Source organism: Giraffa tippelskirchi, chromosome 4, assembly GCF_054371585.1.
Source record: "Giraffa tippelskirchi isolate mGirTip1 chromosome 4, T2T-mGirTip1v1.2.pri, whole genome shotgun sequence".
In the NCBI taxonomy this organism is placed as follows: domain Eukaryota; kingdom Metazoa; phylum Chordata; class Mammalia; order Artiodactyla; family Giraffidae; genus Giraffa; species Giraffa tippelskirchi.
The window spans coordinates 153,380,236-153,402,724 of NC_137278.1; the positions used below are offsets into that span (position 1 = coordinate 153,380,236).

The 22,489-nt window shown below is 37.2% G+C and overlaps 1 long non-coding RNA gene across 1 annotated transcript in view; it reads right to left on the reverse strand.

Moving 5' to 3' along the window:
* Positions 1–10,109, reverse strand: part of LOC145503611 (uncharacterized) — a 31,657-nt gene extending 21,548 nt beyond the window's left edge. The window contains exons 1-2 of the long non-coding RNA XR_014051591.1: positions 7,610–10,109; positions 2,904–3,022 (exon numbers count right to left, since the gene is read on the reverse strand). This is a non-coding gene — a long non-coding RNA (uncharacterized LOC145503611). The remainder of the gene's footprint in view (positions 1–2,903; positions 3,023–7,609) is intronic.
* Between the last annotated feature and the right edge of the window lie 12,380 nt (positions 10,110–22,489).

Sequence of the window (22,489 nt, forward strand, 5' to 3'; positions counted from 1 at the left end):
CCAATCTACTGGATATAGTTGTATTTTACTTTTTCATGAAAGATGATCTCAATTTCTTCATTCTCTCCTAATGTGACTATTAAAATAAAGATATAGACTATAGCTTGTTGTTGTGTCTGACTCTTTGCGACCCGGTGGACAGCAGTATCCCAGGCTTCCTTGTCCTTCACTGTCTCCTGGAGTTTGAACAAATTTATGCCCATTGAGTCAGTGATGCCATCCAACCATCTCATCCTCTGTCACCCTCTTCTCCTCCTGCCTTCAATCTTTCCCAGCATCAGGGTCTTTTCCAATGAGTCAGCTCTTCACATCAGGTGACCAAAGTATTGGAGCTTCAGCTTTAGTGGCTGAGTTTTTTTAGAACTGACTGGTTTGATCTCCTTGAGAGTCCATGAGACTCCCAAGAGTCTTTTCCTGCTTAATGAATATAGCTTAACAAGCATAAAAAGAGAATGCTTGTCCCTCTTCAGAAAAAAATCTCAAATGATAGACATGAAGCTTGTCATCATAAAAAGATACTCATTACCAGATCTTTCCAGGTGATACAGAAGCAGACCTTATGAAAAACATATTTTAGTAATCACAAACTATTCACTATACGTTTTGGAGAAGAGTGTATGCCTTAGAGTCAGACAAAGCAGGCTTCTAAACCTAGTAATATGACTCTAGGCAAACACATTAGCTTCCTGTTAAGAATGGGCAAAAGTATTGCTATTTGTATATTTGTGATGAGGATTAGAAATAATATAACTAAATTATTGGCAAATAAGTCCTTAGTAATTGGCATTTACTATGGTGGGAAATAAAAATGATGTCCTCTTTGGCTTACTGAGTGAAGAAAGTGAGTTTTTGTTTTTAATAGCATAAATTTTAAGTTTTTCAAACAGTATCCATGGATAACTGTCTGGGGATACACATAAATGAGTTATATTTTTCAGTTTTATTTATGCTTTTTTTCTCTCTCATATATCTTTCCGGGCATGTATTACCTTGAAAAACTAATAAGGGTGATTTCTTGAATCTCTTTGCTATTGAACCAGCTCTAAACAAAGTTATCTATACAAATCAGCAGTTGCACAGAGTAGAACATAACTAATTATAATTGTAGGGTGACATTCTGGAACAGACAGGGAGATTACTGGACTGACCTTAGACAAGTAGCACAGAATGAACTTATCCTAAACAGCCACACAACTTGAGTCTAACCAAACATATTACCTTTGCCTTTGATTTCTTTGGAATGCCACAAAGGCCCTGTTGTTATAATACTTTTGTGGTCTCTACTTATTAACTTAGTGCTGTAACCTGACTGTTTCATAACTGGCAATAAAATTACAGAATCAAAACTCTAAGTGTGTACATGCAAATTATTCAGGTTAAAAAAATTGAGCTGGGAAATACAGAGACTCAAATCCCCTTACTAATTTTAACTTCATATAGCTCACAATTTTGAAATAATAGGAAGATCTCAAGAGTAATAATGATATACAGCAGCCAACAAGTTTAGAGTAATGGCAGAAGTCTCTTTGTTTTTCGTTTTAAACTAGTTTGTAAATACATAAGGAATTTTTTTTTAAATTTCAGATTTTTCTTTTGTGTTTCATTTCTTACAGTCTGGTTTAATCAATGATACCAACCACTGGGTGTAATTCTATATTGTCAAACCCAGGATTGTGGCTTCACAGTAGGAGCCCATCCACCTTTCACCCATATCTTTAGCCATAGAAACTTAAGAGAAAATACTATCACCTGATCAATTTTGGTCCATAGAGTGAAGGTACTCAGTAAGATTCTTTCGTAGTTCTGTTTCAAAAGTAGTATACAATAATTGATAAGAGCTTGAAAAGTGAAAGTGAAAGTCATTAAGTCATGCCCAACTCTTCACCTTCATGGACTGCAACCCGCCAGGCTCTTATGTCCATGGGCTTTTCCAGGCAAGGATACTGGAATGGGTTGCCATTTCCTTCTCCAGGGGATCTTCCTGACCCAGGGATTGAACCCAGGTCTATTGTACTGCAGGTTGATTCTTCACCAACTGGGCTACCAGGGAAGCCCAATTAAGAACTTAGCCACCAGAATACCAGCACTCAGATGAAGTTTTCTAATTTATGTATTCATTTAGCAACTGTTTGTGGACCAGACATCATTTTGGACACTGGGAATTATATAGTGAAAAAACACAGAGATGACTCTGCCATCATATTTTTTAATATTCCAGTAGGAGGACACAGAAAAAGGAAACAGAAAATAAAGAACTATGAGGCAAAAGCAGACACAGTGACTGCTGTAATGTGGAGAAGGTGTTGTTTGCTAGCTTATTAGATCAATTTAGTAGTTCTGATACCTTGGAAAGTGATTGAACATCTCACACGAAACATAAAACTAGATAATATTACCAAATTCATAGGACTGAAGTGAAACAGTACACATAAAGTGCTGAACTCAGTGGCTAATATTCAGTTAAGTGCTCAAAAAAACCTAAGCTGATAGAAGAAGACTTCTGCAACTTAATAAAGACTACACAAAATCTGCGGCTTACCAGGCGGTAGAGTGGTAAAGAATCTGCCTGATAATGCAGGAGATGGAAGAGGTGTGGGTTTAATCCCTGGGTGAGGAAGATCCCCTGGAGTAGAAAATGGCAGCCTGCTCCAGTATTCTTGCCTGGAAAATTCCATGAACAGAGGAGCCTTATGGGCTATGGTCCAAAGTGTACACACACAAGAAACCTACAGCTAACACTAAACTTAACGGCAAGAACTCCAAGCTTTCCCACTGATATCAGGCACAAGGCAAGGAAGTTCCCTCTCACCACTACTTTTCAAGGTTGAACTAAAAATCCTTGATGATGCAATAAAGCATAGAAATAAAATAAAATCCATACACATTGGAAAAGACAGAGTTACCTTGTTCCTTCCACCTTGTCAGTACTCAGGAAGAAGACGGCCGTCTATGATCCAGAAAGTGATGTCATCACATACTGAATATGCTGGCCCCTTGATCTTGGACTTCCCAGACTCCAAAACTGTGAAAAATAAAATTTTTGTTGCTTATAAGCCACCTAATCTATTTATGATGTAGCAGCATGAATGGACTAAGTCAAATAATTAATTTCTATCAAATGTTTTGTCCTCTTTTGGGCCTTTTCCTCTTCACCTTGCTGAGTCAACAGAGCAAAAGGGGGGAAAAACCACTATTTCTTAAATGAGATTAAATTCCCTAGAGAAGTTTCCTTAAATACTTATTGCAGGTCAGGAAGCAACAGTTAGAACTGGACATGGAACAACAGACTGGTTCCAAATAGGAAAAGGAGTACATCAAGGCTGTATATTGTCACCCTGCTTATTTAACTTATATGCAGAGTACATCATGAGAAACGCTGGGCTGGAAGAAACACAAGCTGGAATCAAGATTGCCAGGAGAAATATCAATAACCTCAGATACGCAGATGACACCACCCTTATGGCAGAAAGTGAAGAACTAAAGAGCCTCTTGATGAAAGTGAAAGAGGAGTGTGACAAAGTTGGCTTAAAGCTCAACATTCAGAAAACTAAGATCATGGCATTTGGTCCCATCACTTCATGGGAAAGAGATGGGGAAACAGTGGAAACAGTGTCAGACTTTATTTTTTTGGGCTCCAAAATCACTGCTGATGGTGATTGCAGCCATGAAATTAAAAGACGCTTACTCCTTGGAAGGAAGTTTATGACCAACCTAGATAGCATATTGAAAAGCAGAGACATTATTTTGCCAATAAAGGTCCATCTAGTCAAGGCTATGGTTTTTCCAGTGGTCATGTATGGATGTGAGAGTTGGACGGTGAAGAAAACTGAGCGCCGAAGAATTGATGCTTTTGAACTGTGGTGTTGGAGAAGACTCTTGAGAGTCCCTTGGACTGCAAGGAGATGCAACCAGTCCATCCTAAAGGAGATCAGTCCTGGGTGTTCATTGGAAGGACTGATGTTGAAGCTGAAACTCCAATACTTTGGCCACCTGATGTGAAGAGTTGACTCATTGGAAAAGATCCTGATGCTGGGAAGGATTGGCGGCAGGAGGAGAAGGGGACGACAGAGGATGAGATGGTTGGATGGCATCACCGACTCGATGGACATGGGTTTGGGTAGACTCCGGGAGTTGGTGATGGACAGAGAGGCCTGGCGTGCTGCGATTCATGGGGTCGCAAAGAGTCGGACACGACTCAGCGACTGAACTGAACTGAACTGAAGAATGAAAGAAAAGACTAGGTAGCAAAGGATCTTGGTATTCGTCTCAGCATCCCTAACCTCTCTGAGATTCATTTTACCCACCTCTAAAATAGGGACAATTACTACCTTTAGTTATATGTAGATATTTGCGAGCTTGTCATGAACTGTTATTTGAACACATAAATGTAAGAGGGTACTGTATTTCTTGAATTGATATATATATCATTTTTCTCAAAGTGGCAAGTGAAAGAGTTAACAGCATAGAAACTACCTCCTTCCAGTATCTTATGGGGTCGTTGTATAGGTGAAAAAATCAAGTTTAATTTTCCTAAGTGAGGCAATCTAGTGTGTTTTTACTATGTAGGTAAGGTTTCTTAGCATTAGCTAATATTGCCAAAGTAGTCAAGCTTTCCATCTCTATGCCACTCGTCAAGATCAAGCCTTGCTCCTTTCAAAGACCATATTTCCCACCAGAGAATGTTACTTTTTTCCAAACCAACCAAATAATATTAGTCATGCAAGTAATGATAATAAAAATAGGTATGACACTAATGGAGAAGGAAACGGCAACCCACTCCAGTGTTCTTGCCTGGAGAATCCCAGGGACGGGGGAGCCTGGTGGGCTGCTGTCTATGGGGTCGCACAGAGTTGGACACAACTGAAGCGACTTAGCAGCATGACACTAATAGCCCACAGTTATATAAAACTTTCTATATCAAGCTCTGTTCATAGCCTTATATATCATCTTACAATGTATTTGGGCCACTAGTCAAAAGTTCTGGTCTTCTACTGTCTGGACAGACATTACAATTGAATTAACAGTATTCATGAAATGAAGTGAATATTTTTAGAGGGCCTCATATGAGACAGACTTTTGTCTGAAAAGTTAAAACTGATAATCCTACCGTGCCTCATACCCCAGTCATTTTCAGTTCTGTGAAAGTGTAAGCTGCCTTATTACTCAATCTTTCACAAATCTTCATCTACAAATTAATTTGTTCTATTTCTCTGCTTCCCTTTATTCCTACTCTTTTCTCTGCATGTCTGGGACTTTTACATGGTAAATAAACAACCTTATATTCTCAAACTCTCCAGAGAATACTCTCTTCTTTTCCAAGCTTAACTGAACTTGACTCACCTTCAGGTCTAATCTTTCACCCTAAACCACACAGGGTATAGATGTTCATGCAGGGATGGCCCACAAATCACAAGGCAGGTTCATGGGTGCAGTATCACAGTTTTTCTTAGCATTTTATTACCTTTCCACATCTTCCTTTTTAAAATCCATCATCATTTAGAGATTGTATCTGGTTCAATGTAACATGAGCTGTATTTTAAAAACAAAACCAGATAACATAATAAACATAAATTGATAAACTCATTTTATATTTATTTGTATTCAGATGTTGTTCAGTTGCCCAGTCATGTCTGACTCTTTGCAACCCCATGGACTACAGCACACCAGGCCTTGTTGTCCCTCACCATCTCCCAAAGTTTGCACAAGTTCATGTCTATTGCAATGGTAATGTCATCCAGCCATCTCATCCTCTGATGCCCTCTTTTCCTGCCCTTAATCTTTCTCAGCATCAGGGACTTTTCCAATGATTTAGCTGTTTATATAAATTCAGTTCAGTTCAGTTTAGTCACTCAATCGTGTCCAACTGTTTGCGACCCCATGAATCGCAGCACACCAGGCCTCCCTGTCCATCACCAACTCCTGGAGTTTATCCAAACTCATGTCCCTTGAGTCGGTGATGCCATCCAACCATCTCATCCTCTGTCATCCCCTTCTCCTCCTGCCGCCAATCCTTCCCAGCATCAGGGTCTTTTCCAATGAGTCAACTCTTCACATCAGGTGGCCAAAGTATTGGAGTTTCAGCTTCAACATCAGTCCTTTCAATGAACACCCAGGACTGATCTCCTTTAAACTGTTTCCCATGAAGTGATAGGATAAAATGCCATGATCTTAGTTTTCTGAATGTTGAGCTTTAAGCCAACTTTGTCACTCTCCTCTTTCACTTTCATCAAGAGGCTTTTTAGTTCCTCTTCACTTTCTGCCATAAGGGTGGTGTCATCTGCATATCTGAGGTTATTGATATTTCTCCTGGCAATCTTCCAGCCCAGCGTTTCTCATGATGTACTCTGCATATAAGTTAAATAATCAGGGTGACAATAATATATTGTCAATATATATATTGACAATATATATATATATTGACAATGTCAATAATATATTGCCTTGACATACCCCTTTTCCTATTTGGAACCAGTCTGTTGTTCCATGTCCAGTTCTAACTGTTGCTTCCTGACTTGCATACTGGTTTCTCAAGAGGCAGGTCAGGTGGTCTGGTATTACCATCTCTTTCAGAATTTTCCACAGTTTACTGTGATCCACCCAGTCAAAGGCTTTGGCATAGTCCATAAAGCAGAAATAGATGTTTTTCTGGAACTCTCTTGCTTTTCCGATGATCCAGCGGATGTTGGCAATTTGATCTCTGGTTCCTCTGCCTTTTATCAGATGACCAAAATACTGGAGTTTCAGCTTCTGCATCAGTTCTTCCAATGAGTATTCAGAGTTGATTTCCATTAAGATTGACTAGTTTGATCTCTTTGCTGTCCAAGGCACTCTCAGGAGTCTTCTCCAGCACCACAGTTCAAAGGCATCAATTCTTCCGCACTCTACCTTCTTTATGGTCCAACTCTCACAACTGTATGTGACCACTAGGAAGACCATAGCCTTGATTATATGGACCTTTCTTGGCAGAGTAATGTCTCTGCTTTCCAACACACTGTCTATGTTTGTCATAGCTTTCAGGCCAAGAAGCAAATGTCTTCTGATTTCATGGTTGCAGTCACCATCCACAGTGATTTTAGAGCCCAGGAAGAGGAAATCTGTAACTACTTCCACCTTTCCCCTTCAATTAGCCATGAAGTAATGGGGCCAAATGCCACGATCTTAATTTTTTTAATATTTAGTTTTAAGTCAGCTATTTAACTCACCTCCTTCACCCTCATCAAGAGGCCCTTAGTTCCTCTTTGCTTTCTGCCTTCAGAGTGGTATCATCTGCATATCAGGTTGTTGATGTTTTTCCTGCCTATCTTGATTTCAGCGTGTAACTCATCCAGCCCAGCATTTCTCATGAGGTGCTCAGCATATAGATTAAACAAACAGGGTGACAGCAGACAGCCCTGTTGTACTCCTTTCTCAATCTTGAACCAATCAGTTGCTCCACACATAGTTCTAACTGTTGCTTCTTGACCTGCATACAGGTTTCTTAGGAGACAGGTAAGATGGTCTGGTTATACCATCTCTTTAAGAGCTTTCAACTGTTTATTATGATCCACTGAATCAAAGACTTTGGCATGGTCAATGAAACAGAGGTAGGCATTTTTCAAAAATTCCCTACCTTTCTCTATGATCCAGCGAATGTTGGCAATTTGATCTCTGGTTCCTCTTCCTTTTCTAAACCCAGCTTGGACATCTGGAAGTTCTTGGTTTGCATAATGCTGAAGGTTAGCTTGCAAGATTTTAAGCAAAAGACAGCCAATTAAATTATTTTTAATTTAAAAAAAGTGGTCTAGAACTGAGTACAATGTCTAATAGTCCAAAGATCATATCAATAAATTCATTCCAAAGACAAAATAATTCCACACATATTCCACTGATAAAATCAGTATCCTTCATTTTTCATATTTGTGAACATTATTTACATAATTGAAATGAATTTGTTGTAAAATATAATCAATAAATATTAAAGAGATTAACTCAAAGTCATACTGAGGATCATTGGAAGAATAAACTATAGGTACCTGCACTCTTGCTGTCAGATACATGTGGCAACTAGCACAATAATGAGAATATTTTCTCTTAATAGTAAATTGTGTGTGTGTGCTCAGTCATATTTGACTCTTTGCAACCCCATGGACTGTAGCCCACCAGGCTCCTCTGTCCATGGAATTTTCCAGGCGAGAATACTGGAGTGGGTTGCCATTTTCTACTCCAGGGATCTTCCCAACCCAGGGATCAAACCCACATCGCTTGTGTCTCCTGCGTTGGCAGACAGATTCTTTATCACAAGTGCCACCTGGCGAGCCCTAATAGTAAATTAGTAACTTCTAATCATGCTCTCTTCTGTTTGGTTTTTCGTCTGCGAGAACAGAATCAGCATGTGGTTCTGTACACTAGTGGAGAGCAACATTAATATCCCTAATAAAAAGCAGATGACCATTCCATTGGGAGTCTTCTTGTAGTCATGGTAGCAGAAGGAAGGGAGGAAAGGGAAAAGGAAGGGAAAGGAAGGAACTAAACATTAGCAACTCTAATTTCCGAGCTGCAAGTGCCCTTTATGACCACTTGATTGCCTTGATTTAACACAATTTATTGAAAAATGTATTGTTTGCCAAGTAATAAGTGCTATGGAATATACTACTAGGGAGGAGGAGAGAACAGAAAAGCTACAGGAATGGAATAATTATCCTTGAACTTTTAATTCTATAAAATCATGGAGAATGTCTATTTTATTCACCAACATACCTTCCATTGAACTTAGTGCCCAGCACATTGGCAGTGCCTAACAGAGATCTGGTGAGTGAATGAATGAGTAAGAAACAAGGTCAGGAGGGACTGGGAATGTTTGGATAACTCAGACAAAGGTCAAGCATTTAGTCACATGCTACTCACCAACCTGAAAGCTCTAAGAAATAAATAACAAAGAAAGTCATTACATATTTAAATAAGGCTCAAGCATGCCCTTGCCAGTGAATTGAGGGCAATGAAGCTGGCAGTTGAAAATTAGTACATTGGTGGGTGAAAAGGACATTTACACTTACTTCTTCCTTCCAGTTGCTGGGAAAGGTCCTAGGTGATTCCAAGAGCCAGGCAACTATATGCTTCATAGGTAGTGTCCCGAATGCGGTCAGGAAGGAAAACCCACATTCTTAAGCATGCACACCAGAAAATTGTTACCACCAACTTTGTCATGCCTGCATCGTCCTGGAGATTTTAATCCCAAAATAGTTTCATTAATTTCTACAAATTGGTTTCTAATTTGACCGTTTTCTCAGTGGTTATTTCTCCCACCCCTAGTGAGCCCGGGAATAGCTTGAGAGGTTTAGGTTGGGGGCTTTCAGATATATGGCTCTAAGATTTTGCTATTTGCACAGTGGAAAGGATTTTAAATTGGTGGCCTCCATGAAACTTCCTACTTGTATTTCTTCTGGGTAGATTATGGATAATATTTTTATATCCTTACCTCCTCTGTGTTTTTTTTTTCTTATTTGCTCTGCTGCAACTTAGAATGTCCATCTTTCACTCTAGTTCTTCAGGGCTTTTCTGAAGGTGCACTAAATTTACACGGTAAATGGGATGCTTCTAACATGTAGGCTGTTTATAGTGGTACACATTTAATCAGCATATCTGTCTTTTAATCACTATTCTAAGAACTGCACCATGAAATATATGTTAATCTTACCTGGGATCAGAGTGTTAAGAGGAGAGTTACTGTGAAGTGAAATCCCATCAGCTGTTTATTATGAGTATTTTTATGGGGGTGTTCAGAGGAGTTGGAGTTTTTATTTTTATTTTTTTTAATATTTTTTAGAAAGAACAAAATCACTTGAAGTATAAATACTAGTACTGTCATGTTTACACAAGTTTTACTTATTTTAGAATGCTATATCAAAAAAGGTATTTTGTAATATGTTGAACATTACTGATTTAAATAACTTCACTATCATGATTCATTATGTAACTTTTGTAGCTTTAGTTTAATATTTTTAAGCTAACGTTATTTATGATTGAGTGAAGTAGTCTACACACTGACTGTATTCTTATTTCACACATAATTTCAGAAGCTATATCTAATTTTATCCCTTTTTTGTACCTAAATACATATTTAAAAACAAACCATTCATATTCATGCATTTCATTTGCCCTCTTTCCCAATGCTGACCAGTTCAGTGTCAAAGGAGAAAATCTAGATATGAATAGTACACATAAGCTCAGGAAGTTCTCTGAGAGAAAAATCCACCTTAATTATAGAAGAGGAATTTCCTTAAAAAAACAAAAAAAAAAGTTTTTAAGTATCAGATATTTAGTAAGCACTTACAAGATACCACACCCTAGTTTTAGTATTTTATAAGGAAATTAAGAACTTGTTTATCAAAGGATATTACTTAAAGAGTAAAGGATATAAAAAGAGTGTCCATTATCTACCAAGAAGAAACAGAAATAGGAAGTTGGATGGTGGCTACTAATTTTAAATCCTTTCCACTGTGCAATGTACAAACAGGAAAAAAGTTATCTGCAACACATGTAATCAATAAAATCTCATATTCAGAATATAATCAAAATTCTTAAAATGTAATAAGAAAAGGGAAAAAAAGGAAGGAAAAATGTGCAAAATTCTTAAGTACTTCAAAAATGCTCAATATTACTGATAATCAGAAAAATAAGTACAAAGTAAAATCATAATAAGATGCGACTCATTGATGAACAGAATGGCAGAAATTCAATAGTGTGATAATAGCAAGTGTTCGCAATGATATAGATCAACAGAGATTTTCACAATTTGCTAGTGGAAGTGTAAACTGTTAAAATCACATTGGAAAATAATTGGCTATATTTAGTATAGACATATAATATATTTAGTATAACACAACACAGCCTGTTTCATTTGCATCCATAGAAATATTCACATATGTTCACTAGGATACGTGTATTAGAAGGTCCATAGTTTATAATTCAAAACTACAAACAATCAAAATTTCCAATAACTGTAAAATAAATTATAGAATATTTGTATGATTAAATACTAAACAGCAATGAAAATAAACTGCATATATAATATATATATAAAACATTTATGAATCTTAAAAACATAATATTCAGGGTAAGAAGTCAATACAGATAAGAAAAGTACTATATGTTTTCATTTATATAAAATTCAAGAACAACAAAATTAACCTTTTTGCCATATATTTAGGTAGTAAAACTTTAAAGTAAGGAAGGGAAGTAAATACTGTAAAACTCAGGATAGCTATTAATTCAGGAAGTAAGGAATGGAGTATGATCAGGAAGGTCTCTGGAGGAAATTTGTGGGGACCTGTTGTTTCCATGTCTTGATCTGAGTGGGGCTTGCAGGGTGTTTGTTTTCCATCAGTTTGTTATGCTGAGCATTTATTTTGTTTATTGTTTTACATATTAGTAAGAAATAAGCTGTAATTATATTAAAACAGTTGAGTAAGCAGATACCACATTTTAATGTTTCTAGTCAACTCTTTGAAGATAGGGTTGAAAGAGTCAGAAGGATGAGAGAGTGGGTCCCAGTCCTGTTCAAATCCCAAACATTTGAACATAGTCACAAGTCAATGATAGCAAAAAATGTAAAACTATGAGCAAGATAAAAAGCGAAAGAAGGTTGCAGCTTGGACATAGAGAAGATAAAAGAAGCTTGGATCATTCAGGGTGCCACCTGGATTCAGACGGTACATTCAAAAGGGTTTACTTGAAAGGGAGGAGCATCTCCAGAGACATGAACAGAATTAAAGGAGCTAGTAGGATTGGTGAAGTACCCAGGGACTTGTACGGCAGGAAATCCTTACAGCCTCTTGGCCTGAGGGGGTATGGGGTGGAGGAGATGAATGATTTAGCCAAGTCCAAGTGACAGCTGAAGCAGAGGAAGGTTATCCACAGGAGTTAAGAAAAGACACAGGAGTGGGGGAATAAATTGTCTGGTACCTTCTTCCTCTCACTCTTTAATTTGCTTTTGCTGCTTGCCATGGTCCAAACCCAACTGAAAATCAGAGCGTGTGAGTGGCTGAGTGAGGTAGTCTGAAGAAGTTAGCCTTCTGTAACTCAGAACAGGGCAGACGAAGACGTAGGGATTGGGAGAAGCAAATGTAGAAATAGCGTAGGACTGTCACTAACAGAGAAAACTTAGTTCAGAAAGGACACTTCCTAGGCAAGAGGAACTATAGAAACACCTGGGTGATAATTGAGAGACAATTCTGGCACAAAGGAAAGATAGTTGAGGGAGCTCTTATCCGATGACCTCAATCTCAATAAAGTCAATGCAGGGTTGTCTGCTTCTAGGAAAGAAAAACAAGGATAGATCATACCATTTGATAATATCAGAAGAAATTTGAAATTACTTCAGTGGGAAATTTAGAAAGAAGTCAATTAGGTATAGATAAAGGAACTACTGAGTTGCACAGAAGACAAATGAATTTTTCACTTGATGACACTTTTTGCATTTTAGTGTTTAAGCAATATAATCAAAGCCGCGTCTACAGAAATGAAAATGTTTTCTTTATTTAACTGCTTCTAAGGCAAAAAAAAAAAAAAAGAGTTCTAAAGGCAGGAATTGTGTCTTATTCATAGCTCTTACACACGTCCTTTCCTCCCTCACCCATGTTATAGTAGACACTGAACATGTACACACCTATGCATGCATACATTCATGTAAACAATATATTTGAAGTTTTCCAAATCAGAAAAGGTATTTCTTACTTAAACCTATTGAGATTAAAGAGTGTTGGTTGGTTAAGTCCTGGGTTTTCATTCTAGTTCTATTATGTAATTTTGGGTAAGTGTAGTTGTCTGAGCGTGTTCCCCTAAAATTCATGTACTAGAGTGTAAATGCCCTGTGTAATGGTGTTAGTAGGTGGGGCTTTGGGGAGACGAATAAGCCATGAGGATGGAGCCATCATGAATCAAGTTTGTGCCTTATAAATGCAGCTCCAGAGAGACACTTAGCTCCAGCTATTATATAAGGAAACAGACAGAAGGCATCAGCTATGAATCAGAAAGAGGGCCCTCTCCAGAAGGTGACCATGTTGCTATCTTGATTTTAGACTTTTCAGTCTCCGGAACTGTGAGCAGTACATTTCTGTTGCTTGTAAACTACTCAGTATGTGACATTTTGTTATAGCAGCCTGAGCCCGCCTGTCAAGCATACATTTTCTTTAAGCTTGAATTCAGTAAGTCTTTACTTTTATGGAGGCATTTTAGGGATGGCTACATGAAAGATGGCTTCTGCAGTGATTATTTTTATGAAAACCAGAATATATATGCAAAAATGAGTCAGAGTTCAGGAATATTTGACTGACATGTTGTTCAGTTGCTCAGTCATGTCCAAACTCTTTGTGACCCCACGGACTGCAGCACACCAGGCTTCCTTGTCATTCACCATCTCCCACAGTTTGCTCATACTCTTGTCCATTGACTCTATGATAGGATCCAACCGTCTCATCCTCTGTGATCCCTCTTCTCCTCCTGTCCTCAATCTTTCCCAGCATCAGGGTCTTTTCCAATGAGTCAGCTCTTTGAATCAGGTAGCCAAAGCATTGCACCTTCAGTTTGAGCATCAGTCCTTCCAATGAGTATTCGGGGCTGATTTCCTTTAGGATTGACTGATTTGATCTCCTTGCTCTCCAAGGGACTCTAAACAGCCTTCTCCACCACCACAGTTTGAAAACATCGATTATTAGGCACTCATCCTTCTTTACAGTCCAACTCACATCTGTGCATGACTACTGGAAAAACCACAACTTTGACTATACAGACCTTTGTCAGCAAAGTGATGTCCCTGCTTTTTTAATACTGTCTCTAGGTTTGTCATAGCTTTTCTTCCAAGGAGCAAGCATCTTTTAGTTTCATGGTTGCAGTCATATCCGCAGTGATTCTGGAGCCCAAGAAAATAAAGTCTGTCACTATTTCCATTTTTTCTCCATCCATTTGCCTTGAAGTGATGGGACTGGATGCCATGATCTTAGTTTTCTGAACGTTGAGCTTTAAGCCAACTTTTTCACTCTCCTCCTTCACCTTCATCAAGAGGCTCTTTAGTTCTTCTTCACTTTCTGCCATAAGGGTGGTGTCATCCGCATATCTGAGGTTATTGATATTTCTCCCGGCAATCTTGATTCCAGCTTGTGAGCCATCCAGCCTGGCATTTTGCATGATATACTCTGCATATAAGTTAAATAAACAGGGTAACAGTATACAGTCTTGATGTACTCCTTTTCAAATTTTGAACCAGTCTGGTGTTCCACATCCAGTTCTAACTGTTGTTTCTTTACCTGCATACAGATTTCTCAGGAGGCAGGTAAGGTGGTCAGGCATTCCCATCTCTTTAAGAATTTCTCAGTTTAATGTGATCTACACAGTCAAAGACTTTGGCATAGTCAATGAAGCAGAAGTAGATGTTTTTTCTGGAATTCCCTTGCATTTTCTATGATCCAACAGATGTGGGCAATTTGATCTCTGGTTCCTCTGCCTTTTCTAAATCCATCTTGTTTATCTGGAAGTTCTCAGCTCACATACTGTGGAAGCCTGGATTAAAGGATCTTGAGCATTACCTTACTAGCATGTGAAATGAGTGGAATTGTGTGGTAGTTTGAATATTCTTTGGCATTGCCTTTCTTTGGGACTGGAATGAAAACTGATCTTTTCCAGTCTTATGGCCACTGCTGAGTTTTCACAATTTTGTGCTGGCATATTGAGTGCAGAACTTTAACAGCATCATCTTTTAGGATTTGAAATAGCTCAGCTGGAATTCCATCACCTTCACTAGCTTTGTTCATAGTAATACTTCCTAAGGCCCACTTCACACTCCAGGATGTTTGGTTCTACATGAGTGATCACACCATTGTGGCATCTGGGTCATTAAGACCTTCTCTGTATAGTTCTTCTGTGTACTTTTGTCACCACTCCTTAATATTTTCTGCTTATGTTAGGTCCTTACCTTTTCTGTCCTTTATTGTGCCCATCTTTGCATGAAATGTTCTCTTGGTATCTTCAGTTTTTTTGAAGAGATCTCTAGTCTTTCCCATTCTATTGTTTTCTTCTATTTCTTTGGATTTTTCACTAAAGAAGGCTTTCTACCTCTCCTTGCTATTCTTTGGAAATATGCATTCAGATGTGTATATCTTTCCCTTTCTCTTTTGCCTTTCACTGCTCTTCTTTTCTCAGCTATTTGTAAAGCCTCCTCAGACAACCACTATGCCTTCTTGCATTTCTTTTTCTTCAGGATGGTTTTGGTCACCATTTCCTGTACAATGTTATGAACCTCTGTCCATAGTTCTTCTGGCACTCTGTCTACCAGAGCTAATCTCTTGAACCTGTTCATCATCTCCACTGTAAAATCATATGGGATTTGATTTAGATTATACCTGAACGGTTTAGCGGTTTTCCCTACTTTCTTCAATTTAAGCCTGAGTTTTGCAATAAGTGGCTGTTGATGTGAGCCACAGTCAGCTCTAGGTCTTTTTTTTTTTTTTTTTGCTGACTGTATAGAGCTTCTCCGTCTTTGTCTGCAAAGAATATAATCAATCTAATTTCGGTATTTATCATCTGGTAATGTCCATGTGTAGAGTCATTTCTTGTGTTGTTGGAAGAGGGTGTTTTCTATGCCCAGTGCATTCTCTTGGAAAACCTCTATTAGCCTTTGTTCTCCTTCATTTCTAAGGCCAAACTTGCCTATTTACTCCAGGTATTTCTTGACTTCCTACTTTTGCATTCTGTCCCCTATGATGAAAAGGACATTTTTTTTTTTTTTATGTTAATTCTAGAAGGTCTTGTAGGTCTTCACAGAATCATTCAACTTCAGCTTCTTCAGCATAGTGGTTACCTATTACAGATATTTCCCGTATATGAAATCATGTAATATGTGACTTAGTTTCTTTCACTTAGCAAGTTTTCAAGGTTTCTCTATGTTATAGCAGGTATTAATACTTCAGTTCTTTGTATGCCTTAATAACATTCATTTGTGTATATATATATGTCATACTTCATTTACTCATTTGTTGGTTGATGGACATATGCCTTGTTTCCATTCTTTGGATTATTGTGAATAATACTGTTATGAACACTTGTATACAAGTTTTTATTTGAGCACCTATTTTCAATTATTTGGGGTAGATTCAGCGAGTTGACTCATTGGAAAAGACTCTAATGCTGGGTAGGATTGGGGGCAGGAGGAGAAGGGGACGACAGAGGATGAGATGGTTGGATGGCATCACTGACTCAATGGACATGGGTTTGGGTAGACTCTGGGAGTTGGTGATGGACAGAGAGGCCTGGCGTGCTGCAGTTCATGGGGTCACAAAGAGTCGGACACAACTGAGTGACTGAACTGAACTGAACTTAGGAGTAGAATTTTTGAATCATATGTCGAAGTATGTTTAACTTACTGAGATATAGCTAAACTGTTAATCAATTGTAGTTGCACCATTTGACATGCATTTTTAAATTTTTATTTTGTATCAGGGTATAGCAGATTAACAAACAATGTGATAGTTTCAGAGGATCAGTTAAGGGACTCAGCCATACATATATATGTATCCATTCTCCCCTAAACTCCCCTCCCATCCAGGCTGATATATAATACTGAACAGAGTTCCATGTGCTCTGCAATAGGTCCTTGTTGGTTATCCATTTTAAACATAGCAGTGAGTACATGCATTTTTAAAGATAATTCTCAAAATGTCCCTATGAGGTGGGTAAAATTATTATGCTAATAAGATGGCTGAGGGCTTCAGAACTTAGATAACTTACTCACACAAAGTCACCCCTTATAATTTGTTGGCTTCCTGACTAAACTTGGAGCTCATTAAGCATTAGGTTTAAAACCACAGACAGGAAAACATCTCTGATTTATATGTTTTATCTTGGAATATGAAGCTGACTTACAGCATTATTTGACATTTATTTTGTTGTTGTAAGTTGAATTAAAAATTGCCAATCAAATTTCCTATTTCCTCTTAGTTTGAGTCACTTCCTGTTACCAAATTTGGCACAAAGTCATTTGGGTTGTATAGTGCCCCTGTTCATTCATTCACTCATTTTTTCATTCATATGCAACAAACACCTTACTTACAAACCTATACTGTAATAGCTGAATATTTGCTGTTAAACTCTAAGACAACTCCACATTCTTTGCTCTAATATTTCAACTTAATTTGTAAAAGAAGAGAATAATTGTGATCTGCCTTGTTTCTTTATTGAAAAGGTGAAGCTAGTGATTTTAGAAAGGGAAATATCATTAAGATTAAAATGCAGACATCAAGATGAATGTCAGTCTAGATCCCCAAGCCTCATAATCACTGTTGTATTAAAGATAAAAGTATCTTCAGGCCACAGTGCAGGACTCTATAGGAATTTCCCTTTATGAAATTCCAGAAGTCTCTTAGTTTCACCTGTGGACACTTCCCTTATGTGTCCCCCGCTTTAGATAAGAACTTCAAACATCCTTAGGTACATTAAAGAATTGCCTTAGTTCAATTGCATATGTCACAGAACTCATGAAAATGCATCTAATCTTATTGGGAAGAATTAAAATTTCTCCTACTCTTTGTATAACATATAAAGCTAGTGTGGCTATAAGAGGTTAGGGACTGTGACCACATTTTAGCAAGGATTTCTAGGGCACTAAATACTCCTATGAGAAAGAATATAGAGAGAATTTCTTAAAGCCAGATATTAAAGACGAATGGTTTTAGTAAACTGAAGGGAGGTGAACAGATATTATTGGTAAAAGTACACATTTGGTATTTTTCTGGTAACACAGTATTTCAGCTGTTTGTCCTATAACCTATTTTGATAGGTACTCTATAAATGACCAGGCGCTTGGATGGGAGGGGAGTCTAGGGGAGAATTAATACATGGATACATATTGCTGAGCCCCTTTGCTGTTCACCTGAAACTATCACAACATTGTTAATCAGCTATTAACAATGTGATATAATATAAAAAGTTAAAATAAAAATAACCAGGCACTGTTTTGGGCCCTCCAGACACATTGCTTATACATGAAATACATAATCATCAAGAAATACACATATGAATATAAATATATGTATCCAATCACTTCATGGTGATGTCTCATACAAAAGAAACTATATTAGTATTAACAGAATATCAGCACATTAAATAACAATAAATATTTGATTGTTTTGTGCATAAGCAAATAGATTGAAATGTGGTCTTTCTCCAGCTATGTGTAGGTTTCACTTGGTGTTGAATTTTCATAAAGCAGTGACTTATGTTTGTTTTAGATTCAAAGCAATAGCTTCTTCAATAGTTTTAAGACAGAGCTTTGAAAAGTGGTGGGATGTAATCTGAAGATGGAATAGCCATAATGTTTGATGCTGCATCATGCTGATAATACTTTCCTGAAAATATCACCAGGCTTTATGAGACACTTGATGTAACTGAACAAAAAAAAAGACAAACAGAGCATAGACACTGGATCTCACTTAACAAAACAGATATAGTGCTAGTTTGGCTTCCTATTTATGCAGCATTTCCATTGAACTCCACGTGGGATCTCTTTGTACCAAGTCTACATAGTTAAGCCCATTGTCAGCCAATTTTAGAGGGAAATTAGTCCCAACCTATAAATGGATTACTCTGTTCACTGCAGTGTGTGCTGAAGTGCTATCATACATTTTCTCTTTTACTCTGTGTGATTCATTGAACATGTTGTGTGCTTGTTTACTATAGAGAATGAAAAGGTTACTTGTGAAGTTGGCTTTAGAAAGATCCAGGTGAGGACCAGTAATGAAAGACTTAATTACATTTCTCAGTAATCCTCAACCCACCAGGATCACATAAGCAGGAAAATAGTACCAAAATGAAATCTCTATGGATATCACACATACTGAGTGAGCTTCCAACTTCCCCAGAAATCCTAGCAGGTGGTGGTAAAATATCTTTGAGTGACACACTGATAAGTTACAACATGGTTGAGAAGAGAATTTGTTTCGTCTTGTTAGGGTGCTAAAATTGTGAACAGGAATTCAACAGCTAAATATTTGAGTTTCTTCACCATGGACATTCTGAATATGCCTGTGTTTTTAATTTAACAATATAAATTGTCATTTACTCTCAGAAATAATCATATTAAATAGAATGGAAAAGATAAAGAATATGTTTTGAATACCTCCAGTGCCATCTATTGGCTGCTAAATTTGTTGTTTCAGTGTTAAGAGATGTCCATTACTTTAAAGTAAGGAGGAAGACACTTCACACATTCAAGATAAAAACACATCTAGTTGAATGTCTGAAGGAGGATAAGTATTACAGTGTACCTCTGAAATTTTATGTATTATTTAAAATAATATATTTGATATATAATAAACAACAGAAATAAAAATATTTTAAATATTATAGACTCACAAGTATACAGTAAGATTATATTTAATATCAACCATAAAATATTTTACTTAAGTCAAATATAAAGTACAAAATGCAAGTAATGACTCTTCTTTATATAATGACTAATTTTCAAAAAGTCTTGTAGCTTTTATAAAGGCAATGTTAATCTTTCTGTCATAAAGGAAGATATTTTGTGTCATAAAAATGGCTCAATTAATAGTATTTTCTCTTTGTGCAAGGATCAGAAATGAACAGAAAAGACTGTGAAGTACATTCTTAGAGACATTTTTTCTAAAACTCCCTTTTTAACATGCATATAATTATTGTTGAATCAGATAATTTGAACATTCAAATTAAAGGACATGCAATTCATTAGTTTCAGGTAAAATTTGTTTGCAAGCACAGATAATTAAATAATGAAGATTTAAGTCTGGGAAAAAGTAAAGCCACCCTTTTAAAATTTGGCTCTCCCTTCCTTTTCTCATAATGAGTACTCTCAAACATTCATGATCTATAAATGTTCTCATGGAGGGGGGAAGGGAGAGAGGGAGAGGAAGAAAGAAAGAGAAGAAGAGCTGGGGAGAGAGAGAGAAAAATACTAAGAAAGTCGGTAGTCATGATTAGTCACAAATGATATAATTTTCTTATTATATAGTGAATTATTAAAATTTCTACTTTTTTGATCTCCAATCCACATAAATGTGTATGTAGTTTCTAATATTATATTCTTATACAAAACTTCACTAAAATGAACATTTTCACAGATTTTTTCCTTATTAATTAGTTGTTGGATACCTATTACAAAACTTTATGAGGCTTTACAGTGAGGTGAAATACACATTTGAAGTCAAATATAAAAAAGAAATTTAATGTTTACTTTACTTTGTGAACTTTTTGCCAGTTTTCTCAATTTTTTTGTTGTATTTTTATGGGGACTCCAGTTTTACCAAAGAAATGAAGTCCTTACAGCCTCTGAAGAGCTAACTTCTGTAAATCCAAGTCTATTCTAAAATAGAGCCCCATTTCCCAGTATCTCTTCTATTCGACAGATTTCTTTCACATATATAAGATAAAAGATAAAAGAGAATTTTGCATTGTCAGTACCACTGATTCCCTCAGCAGGTTAGCAAGGCAGTGCAGATACAAACATGACTGTAAAAGGTGTATAGGTACTTGACTCTTGTCTATCATTTAGAAATGTTGCGACCAATTCCCATTTTCTTTTCCCCTAGAAGGAAATTTCTTATGTGACTAGAGGTCTTTTTGATCTTACAGTCTACTCAATATTCAAATAACATATGAATAAAATTGTGCTACTTTGTGTTTGAAAAGAAACAGAACCCTTAAAAATCAAAGCCCAAAACAAGCACACAAAAGCAAAGTACTTTTCTCTCCTAAAATAACTCTTGCCTTTTCTATAATGACTTCATTAGTCATGGTTACATTGGCCCTCCATGGTGGCCATTCTTCAGAGACTTGGTTTACTGTCTGGTAAGATCATGACATCCTTGAAGATGAATCTCAGGATGTAAGATGATTCAGCACTGTTCAGGAACCTGTCTGCATTTGGTCCATTAAAAATTAATTCAGGATGTAAGATGATTCAGCACTGTTCAGGAACCTGTCTGCATTTGGTCCATTAAAAATTAATACAGCTCAGAATGTAATGGAAGTGCTCATCAATGGATTGCTATTTAAGTGCTATTTGTATACACATCCTGCCAAAAACTAAGTACATATGCTGAGATCAATTTACCAATAGATAAGAAAACGAAGAGAGGAGGCCGTGGCAACCCACTCCAGTATTTTTGCCTGGAGAATCCCACAGACATAGGAGCCTGGTGGGCTGCAGTCCATAGGGTCTCAAAGGGTCGGACATGACTGAAGCGACTTAGCACGCACACACGCAAGAAAACTAAGAGAGATTAAAAGAAAGAATCTAGTTGAAGTAACGTTTTGTACTAATAAGAAAGATACATGCAGAAATGTTTGTTCATTCCAAAGTTTATCTCATAGAGCTATTCAGTATTTTACATCAATATGTCTACATTTTGTAACAAAACAGGAAACCTATTGAAGAGCCAGCTCTGTATCTCCTGCAGGGAACCAAATCTCTGCAGCCACACAAACTCTGTCCCCTCTATCAATCTATAATGATTAAGAATCTAAGCTTTGGAACCAGATGGCTTGGTTTTAAATCCCTCCTCCGACACTTATCTCCTGTCTAAATTTGGGCAAATTACATAAGTCTTCTGAGTGTCAGTTTCTTTATGTATAAAATCAAAATAATACCTCTTAGAACTGTGGAAAAATCACATATGACGGTATCTTTGAAGTGCTTATTATAGGACTTCCCTGGTTGTCCAGTGGTTAAGAATCTGCCCACCAATGTAGGGGACATGGGTTCAATCCCAGTCCTGGGAACTAAGATCCTACATGTTGTAGGGCAACTAAGCCCGTGAGCTACAACTACTGAAGCCCGGAAGCCTACACCTGTGCTCTGCAACAAGAGAAACCACTGCAATGAGAAGCCCACACACCATAATGAAGATCCAGCATAGACAATAAATAAATAAATAAACTTTTTATTTTTAATGAAAAACTTTAAAAAAATAAAGTGTTCATTATAGAGCCTGGTACACAGAGTATATATTTAACAAATTTTAGACAATGCTATATAAGATTCAAACTATTTGGTTAAAAAAAGAAACTGATTTTTTTCCTTTTCTTTTTCCATGATATTTCTTAAGAAGAAAAAAAGTGGGACACAATAAAACAATTGGATCCCAACCTGCCTAAAGCTTTCAATTCAGCTTTGTGATGCTCAATTGAGAAAGACACAAACTCATTTGTATTTTGGCTCCTGGTCATGGCATTTTGAGTAGATCAGTAATGAAAATAGCTGGCATTGGACTTCTAACTACCGCCCCATATAGTCAGGATAAAAGTGTTTACTGAATGCACAGGTACCCTGTGTTACAGGGCAGCCCTGGTTGCTTCACTGAGACCCTTTTCCTCACAACACAGGAGGGGCTCCCTCTCTAGAGGACCCTCTGTCAACATACATATTTCAAGACAGTGACAGTCAGATTCCGTGGATCAAGAATTTAACTTTATTTTTTAAAGTCTCTGA